This window comes from Lepidochelys olivacea (genome assembly GCF_965140295.1).
Source record: "Lepidochelys olivacea isolate rLepOli2 genome assembly, chromosome: 12".
In the NCBI taxonomy this organism is placed as follows: Eukaryota; Metazoa; Chordata; order Testudines; family Cheloniidae; genus Lepidochelys; species Lepidochelys olivacea.
In genome coordinates this window covers 22,064,319-22,079,964 of record NC_140422.1, presented here as the reverse complement: position 1 = coordinate 22,079,964, position 15,646 = coordinate 22,064,319, and the positions used below count along the sequence as shown (strand labels likewise).

General features: G+C 39.8%; 1 long non-coding RNA gene across 1 annotated transcript in view; it reads left to right on the top strand.

The window, feature by feature from the left end:
• LOC311529152 overlaps positions 1-15,646 on the top strand; it is a 345,672-nt gene that overhangs the window by 302,811 nt on the left and 27,215 nt on the right. The window contains exons 5-6 of the long non-coding RNA XR_014713779.1: positions 2,077-2,134; positions 4,372-4,472. This is a non-coding gene — a long non-coding RNA (uncharacterized lncRNA). The remainder of the gene's footprint in view (positions 1-2,076; positions 2,135-4,371; positions 4,473-15,646) is intronic.

Sequence of the window (15,646 nt, the reverse complement as noted above, 5' to 3'; positions counted from 1 at the left end):
ATATTCCTACAAAACTAATGATGAAGTGAGATTTTTATTTGAATGTTCCAGAGAGTTTCAGGGAAAAAATTCTGAAGAATTTGCCAGAGCTTTCCACATATTTCCATTCTACTGGCCAAGCTTTATTTAAAACATTTAGGATTTGAATCCTGAGAACCTGAGAGGTCATTTCCCTCACTGTGTCAACTGTCTCACTATGGTCCTGCAGCCTTGAAAATTCATCTGTCCTGGCAAAGGGGAGTATCTATTTTATGGGTACTCAGCATTTAGTGACATTCACCTTACAGGAGCAGAATCCCCTGCAAGGTTGGCAGAATGTAGAGGCTGCAGTACTGTAACACTCCCTACATTTGAACCCTGGGGGTGAAATCCTGGCTTCAGTGTAATCAATGGGAGTTCTATTGACTGGATTTGGGGCAGGGTTTCACCCTGGTTGACTTTGGAGGTAGGATATTCCCAGTGGAAGGCTCCCAAGGCTTCCTCTGTCTCATGGCATAGTGGTTTGTTAGCGTCAAGCAGTATGTAAGGGGATTTGGAATGTGTCTGTGGGGGAGAAGGAAATAGGAGTTTGGATAAAAAGTGTCCTGTGGAGAAAACACTAAGAACAGCCAAGCTTGGGAAATAAGCTTAGGCTGTATTTTGTTGGTTGTTATTAAAATCACTAAGAAAGCGAAACCAAAGGAAGGGGAGGACCCTAAGTTTGGGCCCTATTTTGTGTCATTAGGATCGGGGTGAGAATGCCACCTGCTTGTAGATCTATTCTCTTTCAGCTGTACCTCTTTAAATTTGCATGTGTTACTTGGCCTTAAAATACAAACCCAAACTAGGAATTGAGCAGTTTTGGACAAGGCCCCACCTGTCTTCCTTCTCCTGCAGATTTGTGTAGAGTTTTCTGAAATTCACTACCATCTTCATGTTGGTTTATTATATTGTGTACTCAGACAAGCACAATAAGAGGTATTAGACCTGGGGAATGGAAGGGAAGATAAAGAAAGACTTCTCATTCTATAAGAAGTGTGAGTTAAAGCAATGATGAAGAAATGAAGATGGTTTCAGAAAGATAACACCGTAGCTTACATCATGGAGAACAAGCAAGTGCTTTAGAGGTAAAAGAACTGACATAATTTCACAGCATGCACTAGTGAGCGATGAGAATCCAAGGGAAACAAGATGGCATGTGAGAAACAAGCTTTCATTGATCACCACACGCCATGATAGCACTGTCTAGAAAACCATTAACAAAGGTGAGAAAATAATACAATATTTGACAACTATTATTTTCTTTTAAGAAGTCCACATTAAAAATACATCTAAAATACAACACACAAAGAAGCTACATAATGTTAAACTCCTTGTAGATGTGCATCTCCTGTGTGCTTTTGAAGAAAACTTAGAAATCCATAGGTTTTGAATTTCCAAGTTTAACTCATCACTTTTCTTGTTCTGTTTTTTCTTTTTTTAAATCTATGCAGAACTATCAAGTTGCTGAAGCCCAAAATAGAAGACAGAGCTTTATAAATATTTTGCATATTTTTGTTTAATTTGTTGAAAATAATACAAAATATGCTCACACTTGGCATCCAAAATGCAAATATTAGGAATTAGGCCCTTGATACATTATGTTTTTCGTCTGTATGGTGTGGTGTGTTGCAGGAGATAATGCTATACTGAGCAAAAACATGCACACTAACAAAGCTACTTCATTGTCCCTTGTGAAGGTAAACTCAGCCACAATGTATGAGTTTTTACAAACATTCCAAAGAATGATTACTCTGTGTGTATGCACAAAAAAAGTAAAATTTTAATATAATTAACGTTTGGTTTGGAAATGTATTTTCTACACACACACACTCAAATTCAGTGGGGAGATCAAAGTGTGTATAGGGGCTTTTAGCTCTAAAACATAATCTTTCATGTTCCAATACATGAGGGTTAAATGGAGAGCTTTTAAGTGGAGAAAATATGCAGTCCATGTGAAAGGTTTGATAGTACTGTATAGCCACCAAAAGCTTAAATGCGCCTGACTGACTGTTTTTACGGAAGACAGTAAATTAGTCTTTCCTTTACCTTTGACAGGTGAGAAGCAGTTCTTGCATGACCGGTGGCTATCGTACATACATCTGCTACCACACAGGTGAGACTTTCAGCTTCAAAATGATGACTGGTAAGAAAAACAAGATGTCTTTCCTGGTTATAAATTTAACTCTTCTATGATTAGCTTGGGCCAATTAGGACACTCCTGGGGTTCAGACTATGTCTCAAGTACAAGCTGAAAGCCTGATTAGCTGAGGTCTCTTGATACTTGTTCTTGGTAGTAAATGCTGGCACATATAGTATTGATTTTCATTTAGATATCTTAATGTTTCCAGACAATCCTAGCAGATGTGGGCTGAACTCAGATCTACGAGAGAGCTGGGCTGCAATCTGCAAGCATTTTTCTTGCCTTTTTGTTTCATTTTTCCTAAACTTAACTGATTTGGAATCAGGAGATATAAATGAAAAATGCAGAGTTTGCCTATCAATCATGGCATGTACAAACATTGCTACTGCCCTTTTCTAACATCCTATTACCACCGGGTAGTTGGCTAGTCAAACAGGAATAAAAATTACACTGCAAACATCATAAGTTAGGCTTGATTTGTTGAGCAAGAAGCCTGACAATTCTGTAAGAGTTATATACCTCAGCCTCGCTGAAAATCAGCCTTGTTATGGCTCTGGTACGTCTATAAAGATTGTTCATTTCATATAAAACAGCTACCTGCACTGAAAGGCCTGAAAGGAAGAATGATGCTGGTTATAAATATAGAGGAAAATCTATTTGTCTGCCCCTTCGTGCTGTTAGCAAGTCACACGATGCAGCCCTTATGCTGTTCCTAGGCAGCAGGGGGAGTTTTCCATGGCCACCTTTTGCTTTCATCTTCTGGCCTGGACTGAAGCACATCATCTCTCTTTGTCATATGAGATAAAGCAATGAAGTGTGACCAGTGCCACTGCATTGCACTCTGCCCACCAGGAGCACGTTAATGATAATGAAAAACTATACTGCACCACATTTAAACTAAATGTGAGCGTAAGGCTGTCTGTTGGCAGACTGGTGTAACAGTTAATGTCATAAAAGATAAATAGAAATTATTAGAATTGGTTTGGAAGGGATTTTTTTATAGAGCAGGGTTGTATTCCTTTAAAGATACATTATCAGACTGTTAAATCTAATTTCAGGCTACTGGGCAATTAAAATGATTAACACTCTTTACTCATATAGTTCGATTCATTAAAGTTTTAAACACCCTTTACACACTATTTATGTTGAAAATAGAGAAATAACATGTGAAAATGTCTTGAATCATTAATCATTCAAATTTGCTATATAACCACTTTTGAAAAATCTTAAAACCATAGTGTGTATTTACAAACCTCCAAAGGCATGCTTAAAAGAAATAACAAAATCAAATTCAACCCCCACTGCATCTGACAGACCTTTTGTAGCTCCCAGACCTTTTTCTGTGTTTGCAAAGAAAACCACCCAGAAAATTCCCCCAAAAGATTGTTTAGGAAGCTATTCCTCCCAGGGGCTTGTCTACTTCTTAGCTGTCTTCATCTGGGGGCTTATTCCTTTCTTGGTACTCAGTGATTTAGGCATGGAGCTTCCATTAAAGATAATAGGAGCTCCAAGTATAAATCCTTGTGCACTGAAATGAAAATATATTCTGGGTATGGCACTTAGTTTTCAAGTGTGTCACATGGAATTTAGTATTATCTACTGACAAACCAGTTTATTAGATGGATATAAGAGGAGATCTTCAGGCTAGTAAATGCTGCCATTAGTTAGAGGTAAAACACCCACTAGCCTTCTGTGTTGGCATTTACAACAACCTCCAAAACACAGTGGGAACATAATCATGAAAGTCAGTATACAGTATGTGACAAGACAATTAAAACCGTGTATTAATGCTGGTCTTTTGAAAATATTCACTTAAAAAAAATCCTACTTTTCACAAAGGGGTTAAAACATTTAATTCAGGTCTTCATTACCTAGTGAAAAGATCTGGATCAATGTTTTTAAAGAAACAAATACTACAAATCAGTGTGCTACCTTCTCCTAAGGCTATCTGAAAACACTCTGAAATGTAGTTGCATGTAATGAAGTGCCTGATGGTTTGACACACCTATCCTTGTCAGTGGTCGACCATGTGGCCATAACTCATTGGGCTGTGAACCCGCTGAGATTCCACATATCAAGCAGATAAATATTTGGATGTGTGTGGTTTAAAGCACATGTAAATCCTATAGGAAACAATCCTTGTGGTTCAATAGGTGGCGTTCTTCCCTCTGATCATTACTGAATGATCTGGTTCTATGTCTCCTTGTTAGGTATGCTGCTGGTGGCATCCTCTTTCAGATGAGGTGTAAAACAGAGGTCCTGAACAAATGTGGTCATTACATATTTCATGGCACACTTCGTAAGAGTTAAGGTAATTACATTCTGCATGCCTAAATTCCTCCTGCAATTCTGGCTGGTGAAGGTTTGCTTCACCTCTTGTTCTAAAGAGCCATGTGATTTTGCTCTATGTTGTCAAACATGCAGATGTAGCTATATTTCACTGGTTGGTGGTGTGATCCTAGTAGAAGCTTTGTAGTTGTAAAGTGTTTTAGGACTCTTCACTTTGAAAATGTTATTTGCAGTAAATGTAAGATCATTATTAAGTGGGCATTCTGTTTATAAAGCACGTGTCCAGTCATGTGTCCTGTCGTCCTTCCAGTCAGGCCGGAATATGAAAGGTCAGCTAGCATTAGGGCATCCAAACAGCAGTAATATTTCACCCATCCTATTTGCCATTTTCCCTCTTTATTCCATTACTCTTATCCTCAGTGTAAGGCATAAGAACTGGCTCACTGTTCAGAAACAAGCCATGATATTTTTACAGTTCCGTTTATGGTATCTGATGGAGTTCTAACCCTAGACAATAAAGGAAACTGTCAGCCTCTATCAATGCGGATGTTTCTAATGCAGCTCCATCACTCACTTCGAGAGCAACATGAGCAAAGCCTTTCCCCCAAGAGACTGTCAGTTGTATCATCTCTGCGATACTCTAAGCTTCTGCTGACTTAGGGAATGGAAATCCCAGAAGTAGTCTTGAATTTAGTGGCAATATATAGTGCTTCAAGCCAGTCCACCACGTAAGACGTGCAGAAATGTTATTTAGTTAGTTGGGCAGGGTACGGGGGGACTGATAATCAGGTCATATTCAGACATCTGAGTAGCAAATCACATACACCCCTTCCAGAAACACTTTCTTTGAACCTTAGCACTCCTTTTTCCACCCATAGATTTCCTTAACTTTAGTGTCTTAGGAATGGTGAGCCACGACCTTCACATAGAATCACAGAATATCAGGGTTGGAAGGGACCTCAGGAGTCATCTAGTCCAACCCCCTGCTCAAAGCAGGACCAATCCCCAACTAAATCATCCTAGCCAGGGCTTTGTCAAGCCTGACCTTGAAAACCTCTAAGGAAGGAGATTCTACCACCTCTTTAGGTAACCCATTCCAGTGCTTCACCACCCTCCTAGTGAAAAAGTTTTTCCTAACATCCAACCTACACCTCCCCCACTGCAATTTGAGACCATTACTTCTTGTTCTGTCATCTGGTACCACTGAGAACAGTCTAGATACATCCTCTTTGGAACCCCCTTTCAGGTAGTTGAAAGCATCTATCAAATCCCCCCTCATTCTTCTCCTCTGCAGACTAAACAACCCCAGTTCCCTCAGCCTTTCCTCATAAGTCATGTGCTCCAGCCCCCTATTCATTTTTGTTGCCCTGCACTGAACTCTTTCCAATTTTTCCACATCCTTCTTGTAGTGTGGGGCCCAAAACTGGACACAGTACTCCAGATGAGGCCTCACCAATGTTGAATAGAGGGGAATGATCACGTCCCTTGATCTGCTGGCAGTGCCCTTACTTATACAGCCCAAAATGCTGTTAGCCTTCTTGGCAACAAGGGCACATTGTTGACTCATATCCAGCTTCTCGTCCACTGTCACCCCTAGGTCCTTTTCTGCAGAACTACTACCTAGCCATTCAGTCCCTAGTCTGTAGCGGTGGATGGGATTCTTCCATCCTAAATGCAGGACTCTGCACTTGTCCTTGTTGAACCTCATCAGATTTCTTTTGGCCCAATCCTCTAATTTATCTAGGTCCCTCTGTATCCTATCCCTACCCTCCAGTATATCTACCACTCCTCCCAGTTTAGTGTCATCTGCAAACTTGCTGAGGGTGCAGTCCACGCCATCCTCCAGATCATTAATGAAGATATTGAACAAAACTGGCCCCAGGACCAACCCTTGGGGCACTCCACTTGATACTGGCTGCCAACTAGACATGGAGCCATTGATCACTACCTGCTGAGCCCAACGATCTCACCAGCTTTCTAACCACCTTATAGTCCATTCATCTAGCCTATACTACTTTAACTTGCTGGCAAGAATATTGTGGGAGACAGTATCAAAAGCTTTGCTAAAGTCAAGGAATAACACATTCACTGCTTTCCCCTCATCCACAGAGCCAGTTATCTCATCATAGAAGGCAATTAGGTTAGTCAGGCATGACTTGCCCTTGGTAAATCCATGCTGACTGTTCCTCTCCTTTAAGTGCTTCAGAATTGATTCCTTGAGGACCCGCTCCATGTTTTTTCCAGGGACTGAGGTAAGGCTGACTGGCCCATAGTTCCCTGGATCCTCCACCTTCCCTTTTTTAAAAATGGGCACTACATTAGCCTTTTTCCAGTCATCCGGGACCTCCCCCAAGTGCCATGAGTTTTCAAAGATAATGGCCAATGGCTCTGCAATCACATCTGCCAACTCCTTTGCACCCTCAGATGCAGCGCATGCAGTCCCATGGACTTGTGCTCGTCCAGCGTTTCTAAATAGTCCTGAACCACTTCTTTCTCCAGAGTGGGCTGGTCACCTCCTTCCCATGCTATGCTGCCCAGTGCAACAGTCTGGGAGCTGACCTTGTTCTTGAAGACAGAGGCAAAAAAAGCATTGAGTACATTAGCTTTTTCCACATCCCCTCTCACTAGGATGCCTCCTTCATTCAGTAAGGGGCCCACACTTTCCTTGACTTTCTTCTTGTTGCTAACATACCTGAAGAAACCCTTCTTGTTACTCTTAACATCTCTTGCTAGCTGCAACTCCAAGTGTGATTTGGCCTTCCTCATTTCACTCCTGCACACCTGAGCAATATTTTTATACTCCTCCCTGGTCATTTGTCCAATCTTCCACTTCTTGTAAGCTTCTTTTTTGTGTTTAAGATCAGCAAGGATTTCACGTTTAAGCTAAGCTGGTTGCCTGCCATATTTACTATTCTTTCTACACATCGGGATGGTTTGTTCCTGCAACCTCAATAAGGATTCTTTAAAGGACAGCCAGCTCTCCTGGACTCCTTTCCTTTCACATGGCTCCTCCAATATCAGGCACCCAACTCCTCTCATCCATGACTTTCCAGGATGCCTTCAGCAGCATCTTGACGGTCCAGCTGTTGTCACTGTACCAGCCTCCTTCCCACCCGTGCTCTTTCTGGTGGTGAATTTGGGCAGGGCAGAGAAAATCTGAAAGTGGCTTTCCCCTTCATACTGTAGCAGAGAGAACAGGAAATACTCATGCCACACTGCTTTGTTGACCAGAACTTATCCACCATCTTGATGAGGGGAATTTTGTGGCAGGGTTTCATGATACAGTTTTGAGTCTTAAGTTGGCTTGGCTGGGATTGCTATCATGGTATTCGTTCCGATTCCCTGAATGGCTTTACATAATCCCTGTGCTTGAGGGGATTGTTGGAGGGTTTTCTCTGAGGGGAAAAGCTATAGTTGAGATGTTCTCTCTTAATCAGTAAAATATTGTGGGCCAAATAATGTCCCCAGCACACCCTTCAAACCTCTCTGACATCAGTGCAAGACAGAATTTGGCCCAGGGTCTGTGCTTTTCCCATTTTCTAATAATCACAATAATAATTGTACAACCTGGGAATGTTGCAGTTTTTTTGGTCTGTGTACCTGGGAAATGATATTTTTTTTCAAGTTCGTGAGACTTCTTGAGGCTCCCATTGATTCTGATTATTTACAGTTTTACAAGGGGAATACAGGCAGCCCATGCTGTGAGAAAGATCAGAAGTGCCTACATTCCTCAAGGCTATTGCCTTCTTTAATTCTTCAGTTTAGAGTCAGTGAACTGATTGCATTTTCGTCCATTTGACACTTTATATTTCACATTTCTTCATCACATTATATTGTAGCATATTCTATTTTAAGGACAGCTTCTCTTTGAGAATGTGGCCTGTTATGTCTTGACCATTATTACAGACCTGATGTTGTTGGTGACTTAATCTTGCCTCATAGTAACTTTAGGCCACTGCCCTGTTTAACCCCATTTTGACTGGCCAGCTACAGAACTGGATGGAGATGATTGCCTTATTTAATCCACCTTATTTATCCAGTGGAGGAAGTAACTTCATTTTCCTTTTTAGGAATTATTTTATATTTCATGTCTAATCATCACATGCAGTGACTTGAGGACAGTTGCCCTTGGAGTATCCATTCTACTTTGCTATTTTTATAGGCTTAAAGGGAGATTTTCCAACTGTGTATCTTGTATGTCAGATCTGCAAGATAACTACTGTGACTGTACTTGAAAATCAAGTATTTGTATGTGCAAATAGACGGAAATCATGACTGTATGTGGAAACTGGGCATGCAATTTTGCGCACATCTTTTAAAATCTGGCCATTAAGTGAATACATTTTAACCAAGGTGGGAAAGGATCCTGGGGACAGTGTATACTCATCTCATTGCTCTGATTAATTTTGCACTGAAAAATTAGATAGTTGATTACATTATCACTTAAAGTGGCATACACAGAAGTTACCACTGTCAAACCTTAATTGAACTCCTGATTCCAAATATTTTGATCAAATAGGCCAATCTCTTGCTTCCTCCATTAGCAAATATGCTACACAGTGTACATTTCCAGGGACTAAAGTTTCTGCTGTGGACTTTGATCTAACATCACCCAGGTTGTCATGTACAAAGTCTCCAGTAACTTAAAAATTTCTTTGTAAAGATATGCTTGTTTTCTGATGTAGCTGGCATTAGTCTAAATGAATCAGTAAAATAGGACTATCTCAGCTCATATAAATAATAGCAGCCTTTTCCTATTAGAAATGCCTTTCTTCTGGAAAAGGCAGTTGTCCCACATTATGGATTTCTAATCAAAAGCACTAAATCTCATATGGTATTTTTAAACACATTTGAGCACCCCCGTTAACACAGAGTTCAAAATGTACTGGAAACCGACTTCATTTTTGTTCATGAAAATATATAGAGACTATACTGATATATATCTTGTGTTCTTCTAGCTGACTCTGTATTAGTTTTGTAGTATCGGGGCCCATTCCCCCAAACCCATAGACTGCTTTTTGTGAGATGGCTGTCACGTTACCATATTAAAGGGATTTTCCCCCCCTCTCCCTTTCAAACATAAAGAACATTCCAGAACACTTTCCTGAGGCATAAACAGAAATTGAAAGAGGAGTGTCCCGAAATACCAGTGAATGCTGGAGGAGGAAGCCCTACAATAGTTAAGAGTAAAGAAATATAGGAAATTAATATGAACCTTACGTAGGTGAATCTTAGCTGAAAAGAAGACTTCAGTCAGTACGCACAGTCATGTCCTGGTGACGTTAAAGATATTATTGCTTCTCTTTACCGTTTGTATCAATGGTATCTACTTACTGTGAGTCATTGCCACTTGATGTGTAAATATCATGTTGGCTGGAAAGCAAATGTGAATTGCGGCTGTCAGTAGGGTACGTTATCTAAAGTCACTCATGTTTTGCAGACCTTTGTCTACCTAAGCACAGCAAACATTGCATTTCAGGTTTAATTCTACATTGTTGCCAGTTTCAACCACAGCTTTCAGCACAGGTTTGCATGTATAATTAAAAAACAAAAACTCCAAAACAAAATAAATCCTTGATATCTTCCATAATTTACATTTTTTTTTGTACTAGGAAACACATCACGCTGTTAAAGACCACATTCAGTAGTTTAGTTTGCAAATATGGCCTGCCATTTACAAGGCAAGTGAATAGATTAGTATGTGTCCCAGAATTTCATATGTGAGAACTGCCCATAATGGCAAATTTAGCAATTAAAAAAAAAAAAGAAATGGAAATGACGAGAATTTTATTTCTGCATAGCACAATTCAGTGTTTGGGAAAAGTGAGACAAAAGATATAGTTCCTATCCTGGCCCTGTGGTTCAATCACCCTCCTCAGCAAGAACAATCCTTGTGCAAAGGGGTTGTTCAGAAATGCTTAGTCATTTAGTTAAATTAAACCAACTTGTTCTAATTTTTTCATGTATGTTTCATCACAGAGCAATGGGACAAACCCCCACTGAGGTAAAGGGGCACTTCTCTAGTGCATTTGACAGCATTGTATCCACCATGGTCCATGGTGAATTTGGCCCAGTGTCTTGGGCCAGACTCTCTTTTAATTAAAACTAAACATACGGGACAGAGAATGGACTTTCAGTCTGCAACTCCCAGATATTAGCACCTACTTCAGTGAATAGTTCAGGACACCTGGGAGTTGCATTGAACCCTTAGGCTGCTACCATTTCTCATGGAGTCATCACCAAATGAATACTGCAGGAGGATAACTGTTTCTACCTGAGCAGCTAGAAAGATAACATGCTTTAATTAGAACATGTTCACATGGAAAAGAGGACCCAAACACACCAGGCATGCTTTCTTCAGTTAACCTAAATTTCCCCTCTGACTCTGCAGAGCTTTTCGCTGAGGTGTGGCAGTAACATTATTCAAATGATATTTTGTCATTTGCTGAATGTTAATCTGTCAAAGTGTTAACTTTGCTGCTTTAATTTGAAACATGATGACATGCACCGCAGCCCCAGTTGTTGGGGTTAGTTTTATGTTCTCTTCATGCCAGACAGGATTCCTTCCAATAGCACCATATGTCAAAAACTCCAACCAATTCCAGTCATGTACCCATACTGTACAGCTGTCACAGCTATAATTATTAAAACTAAAGCCCAGAGAAGTTTGTAGTTTTGGAAATGCTCTGGTCTCCTTAGATCTTTACTATTGATGTTATAGCTGATTAGGACCCTGCTAGCCTTCTGTTGGTCTCTTGAAAACTGCTGTAATTCTCATTCATCATGGAAGCTAACCAGCTGCTCCAGAGCCATCCCCTCAAAATGTGTTACTTGATGTTATGCTTCCCTGTTGTCCTGACCTTGGATGGTCAAACAAAGGACACTTATTATATTGGAATTACTTATTATATAGGATCCTGCTAACCACTTTCTGCACACAAAAATGAAAACATCATTTATGTACCTGATGTCACTGAAGAGGCTGCTATTAATCTGCCCTCTTTTTTCCACTGAATGCATCCGATGAAGTGAGCTGTAGCTCACGAAAGCTTATGCTCAAATAAATTTGTTAGTCTCTAAGATGCCACAAGTACTCCTTTCCTCTTTTCTTAGTCATCCTGCTATAGTCTCATTGCCATTTCAGCACAGATAGTGAGAGACTGTGACCTCTTCGAATGCTCCTAGATCAGTCAATCATTGGACTTTTGGCATGAGTGACTGTCTTGTTGCTTAGTAGTCTGAAGTGACCCCTGTAATCTGAGTTTGGAGTCCTTATATCCACTTTTGTCATTCTTATCCAAAGGTAAAAAAAACTGAATAACTTCTGATTCACACTGAAACTGAGTAGGAAGTTTAGCTATTTGCTTTTCCATTAAAATCTCCAAGTTGAAGCTTTGTGATTTCAAGGTGTTTTATAAATTTTAACCTGTTTGACAGCCACTGCTAAAGTTTATCGCAGTACGTATCAGATCTGAGCAGGACACACAGCAGGGCCTTTTCAAACTGCAGATTTGCATTTTATACCTAAACTCTTCTTGATCCATTATAGCTCATTAAATAGATAGTAATTAGCCTGTCTTTTGAACCCAATACAGTGTTTTCAGAATCCTGTCCCTCCCTGTTATTTATTTATTTTCTTTTGATTTAGAATGATACAAAGTATTCATGCACAGGCTGTAAGTGCTTGGTCAATTATTTTATATTACAAAAGCACAATTTAACCAGCTCATTTCATTAACCAAGTAGCAACTCATAAGTAAGACCATACTAGGTCTGACCAAAGGTCCATCTAGTACTGTATCCTGTCTTCCGACAGTGGCCAATTCCATGTGCTTCAGAGGGAATTTAACAGAATAGGTAAGCATCAGCTGATCCATCCTGTCTCCAGTTCCCAGCTTCTGGCAAAACAGAGGCTCGGGACAACATCCCGGCCCATCCTGGCTAATAGCCATTGATGGACCTATCCTCCAGAAATTTATCTAGTTCTTTTTTGAATCCTGTTATAGTCTTGACCTTCACAACGTCTTCTGGCCAGGAGTTCCACAGGTTGACTGTGTGTTTTCTGAAGAAATACTTCCTTTTGTTTCTTTTAAACCTGCACTCTATTAATTTCATTTGGTGACCCCGAGTTCTTGTGTTATGAGAAGCAGTAAACAACATTTCCTTATTTACTTTCTCCACACCAGTCATGATTTTATAGACCTCTATCATGTCTCTTTTCTAAACTGAAAAGTCCCAGTCTTATTAATCTCTCTTCATATGGAAGCTTTTCACTAATATTTTTTGTTGCCCTTTTCTGTACCTTTTCCAGTTCCCATTTATCTTTTTTGAGATGGGGCGACCATAGCTTGAAGTCTTTAAACCACAATTTGAGGACTTCAATAGCTCAGACATAGGTGAGAGGTTTTTCGCAGGAGTGGGTGGGTGAGATTCTGTGGCCTGCGTTTTGCAGGAGGTAGGACTAGATGATCATAATGGTCCCTTCTGACCTTAGTATCTATGAATCTGCACACAGTATTCAAGATGTGGACGTAACATGGATTTATATAGAGGCAATGCGATACTTTCTGTCTTCTTATCTGCCCGTTTCCTAATGATTCCAACATTCTTTTTGCTTTTTTGATTGCCACTGCACATTGAGTGGATGCTCTCAGAGAACTATCCACAATGATTCCAAGATCTCTTTCTTAAATGGTAACAGCTAATTTAGACCCCATTCTTTTATACGTATAATTGGGATTATGTTTTCCCATGTGCATTATTATGCATTAATCAACATTAAATTTCATCTGCCATTTTGTTGCCCAGTCACCCAGTTTTTGGTGGTCCCTTTGTAGCTCTTCGCAGCCTGCTTTTGACATAACTATCTTGAGTAGTTTTGTATCATCTGCAAATTTTGCCACCTCACTTTGTACCCCTTTTTCCAGATCATTTATGAGCCACCTCACTTTTTCCAGATTAAATACTTTCAGGCCGATATATTGGTCTGTACTTGAATTCCTTTATCTCCTTTCAAAGGCCAGGTGAAACTCAGGACCCTGTAGCATCCTCTGAAAGTTGATGTATTTTGTTTATATTATAGTTGGTTGGGGCGTGGTCTAATCTCTAGCACAATTTTGTAGCATCACTTGTGCTTTATGGGCTTCCTTTGGGCAATCTTCCCATGAGTTCTGAACATCTTCTTTCCCTGGCACATTTTCGAGTTGCAACTTGAAATGATCTAAGTAGGGACTGTAAAAGAGTCATTTTTGGTATTTCTTGCATCACTTCTGTTTTCCTTCTATCCCTGTTTGTGATGTGTGACTAGTTGTAACTTTTCTCCAAACTCGGTCTGTTGCTTGAATAAAATTCTGTATGGTATATTCTTTTTTTTTTTTTTAAAGTGAAGGGTGAAGGAAGCAGCAGTGTGTAAAGCTATAAACAGAGGTTTTTTATATTTCATCTAATGGAATATTTCTTAAGCAAGCCACAGGGCTGTCTTAGATCTAGTTGAGAGTGCTTTTAATACTGATGGCACAGATACCACAGCTAATCCATAACAAGTTTGAATGAAGTTGTATACATTTGGATATTCCTGGTAATATGAATACTAAGTCCTCTACCCTCTCATTATATGCAAAAATAACTGAGGAATTTTCTAATCTCCTTAGATTTATGTAAACAATACCTAAGTGCCCACTTTGGGTCTACCATATATAAACTAGCTTGCCCGGGGTGGACTATGGTGCTTTAAGGGGGGCAGATGTTTTGGTTTAAATATTCATTTATATATGTATTGGAGCAGGGACTGGAACCCAGGTGTCCCTGTCCCAGGTGATTCCCCCAACCACCAGGCAATTAGTCATTCTCTCTCTCTCCCTGTGCCCCAGTGAATATTTTAATGTTTATACAAAGTGGCACAGCTCCAACAGGAAAGAATTAACAAAACCCACTCCAGAATACCCTAGCCTAGTTCATTTGCAATGTGGGACACCCATGCTCAAGTCCCTGTTCTGAATCAGGCAGAGTGGGGACTTGAACATGGGATTACCACATGCCAGGTGAGTGCTCTAGCTACAGGGTTATTGAGTAGAAGGAGGCATTACCACCCCCCAGTGGCTTTGTGCCTAAGTCCCCTTGTGAATCTAGGCTGAAGAAATGTTTTTGGCTGAAACCGTTTGGCAAATTTAGAAATAGACCCAAAACTGCATTTTTCAGCAAATAAGCTATTTGTCTGAAAAATGTTGGTGTAGTTCAAAGCCACGATAGAAAGAAATTCTGGGTGCAGGACCACTTTATCCTTATGGAATATGGTGAATGGGAGATCTTCCATAAGCACCTTTAGCTCACTGACTCTGCATGCTGTTGCCAAAACAAATGTAATCTTCATAGACAAATGTTATTGAAAATACCCCAACAGTGGTTCAAATGGAGTGTTCACCAGCCTGGTAAATATCATACTGAGATCCTCAGCAGCATGCAGGGCTTGCACTTGCATGTAAGTCTGCAGAACTTCTTTCTGAAAACTCTTAATCATTTGGTTTGAGAAGGAAGGGTTTGGTGTGTGCACAGTCCTTTACATATATCCCATTGTGTGTCTTTTATTCATGGGATAGACACTCAGAATAGGAAGGGCAGCTATAGATGTTTTTTATAAATGTGAACAAAATCAATCATGAAAAGAATGGTTTGTTAGCTTCTAATCTGGTTTACATGGGACAGTTCATTGCAGGCAATTGTGTTGCACAGGTCTCACTGAGGACAATGGAATTGCACTGGTGTAAATGAGGGTCTGATTTGACTTGCTAAAGCACCTTTATTACTATTAATGGGGTAGGAAAAAACTCAGCATCTGACTCTGAAATCCTAAGCTACTTTCAGGACTGGCACGTAAAGAAAATCTTCTTATTTCTACTGAGTCATATTTGATATGGAAATCATTGAGAGATGGTAAACATGGAAGCCCAGAATGCCATTTTTAGTCATTTTTTGAAGTAAAACCACACTTCAAAGGAATACAGTGATACCAATATACTGTGACAGATTTTTAAATGTTGATAATTGATGGATTGATATGACAGTGCTGTGCTAAGCAAATGTATTATTTTAATTTGATTATATGTTTATTTTTAACTATGTTTTATTTCTTTAAATCAGAGCACAATTATAGATTAAAACCCCAAAAAGTCTATTATTCATAAAATATCAGTGATTCTT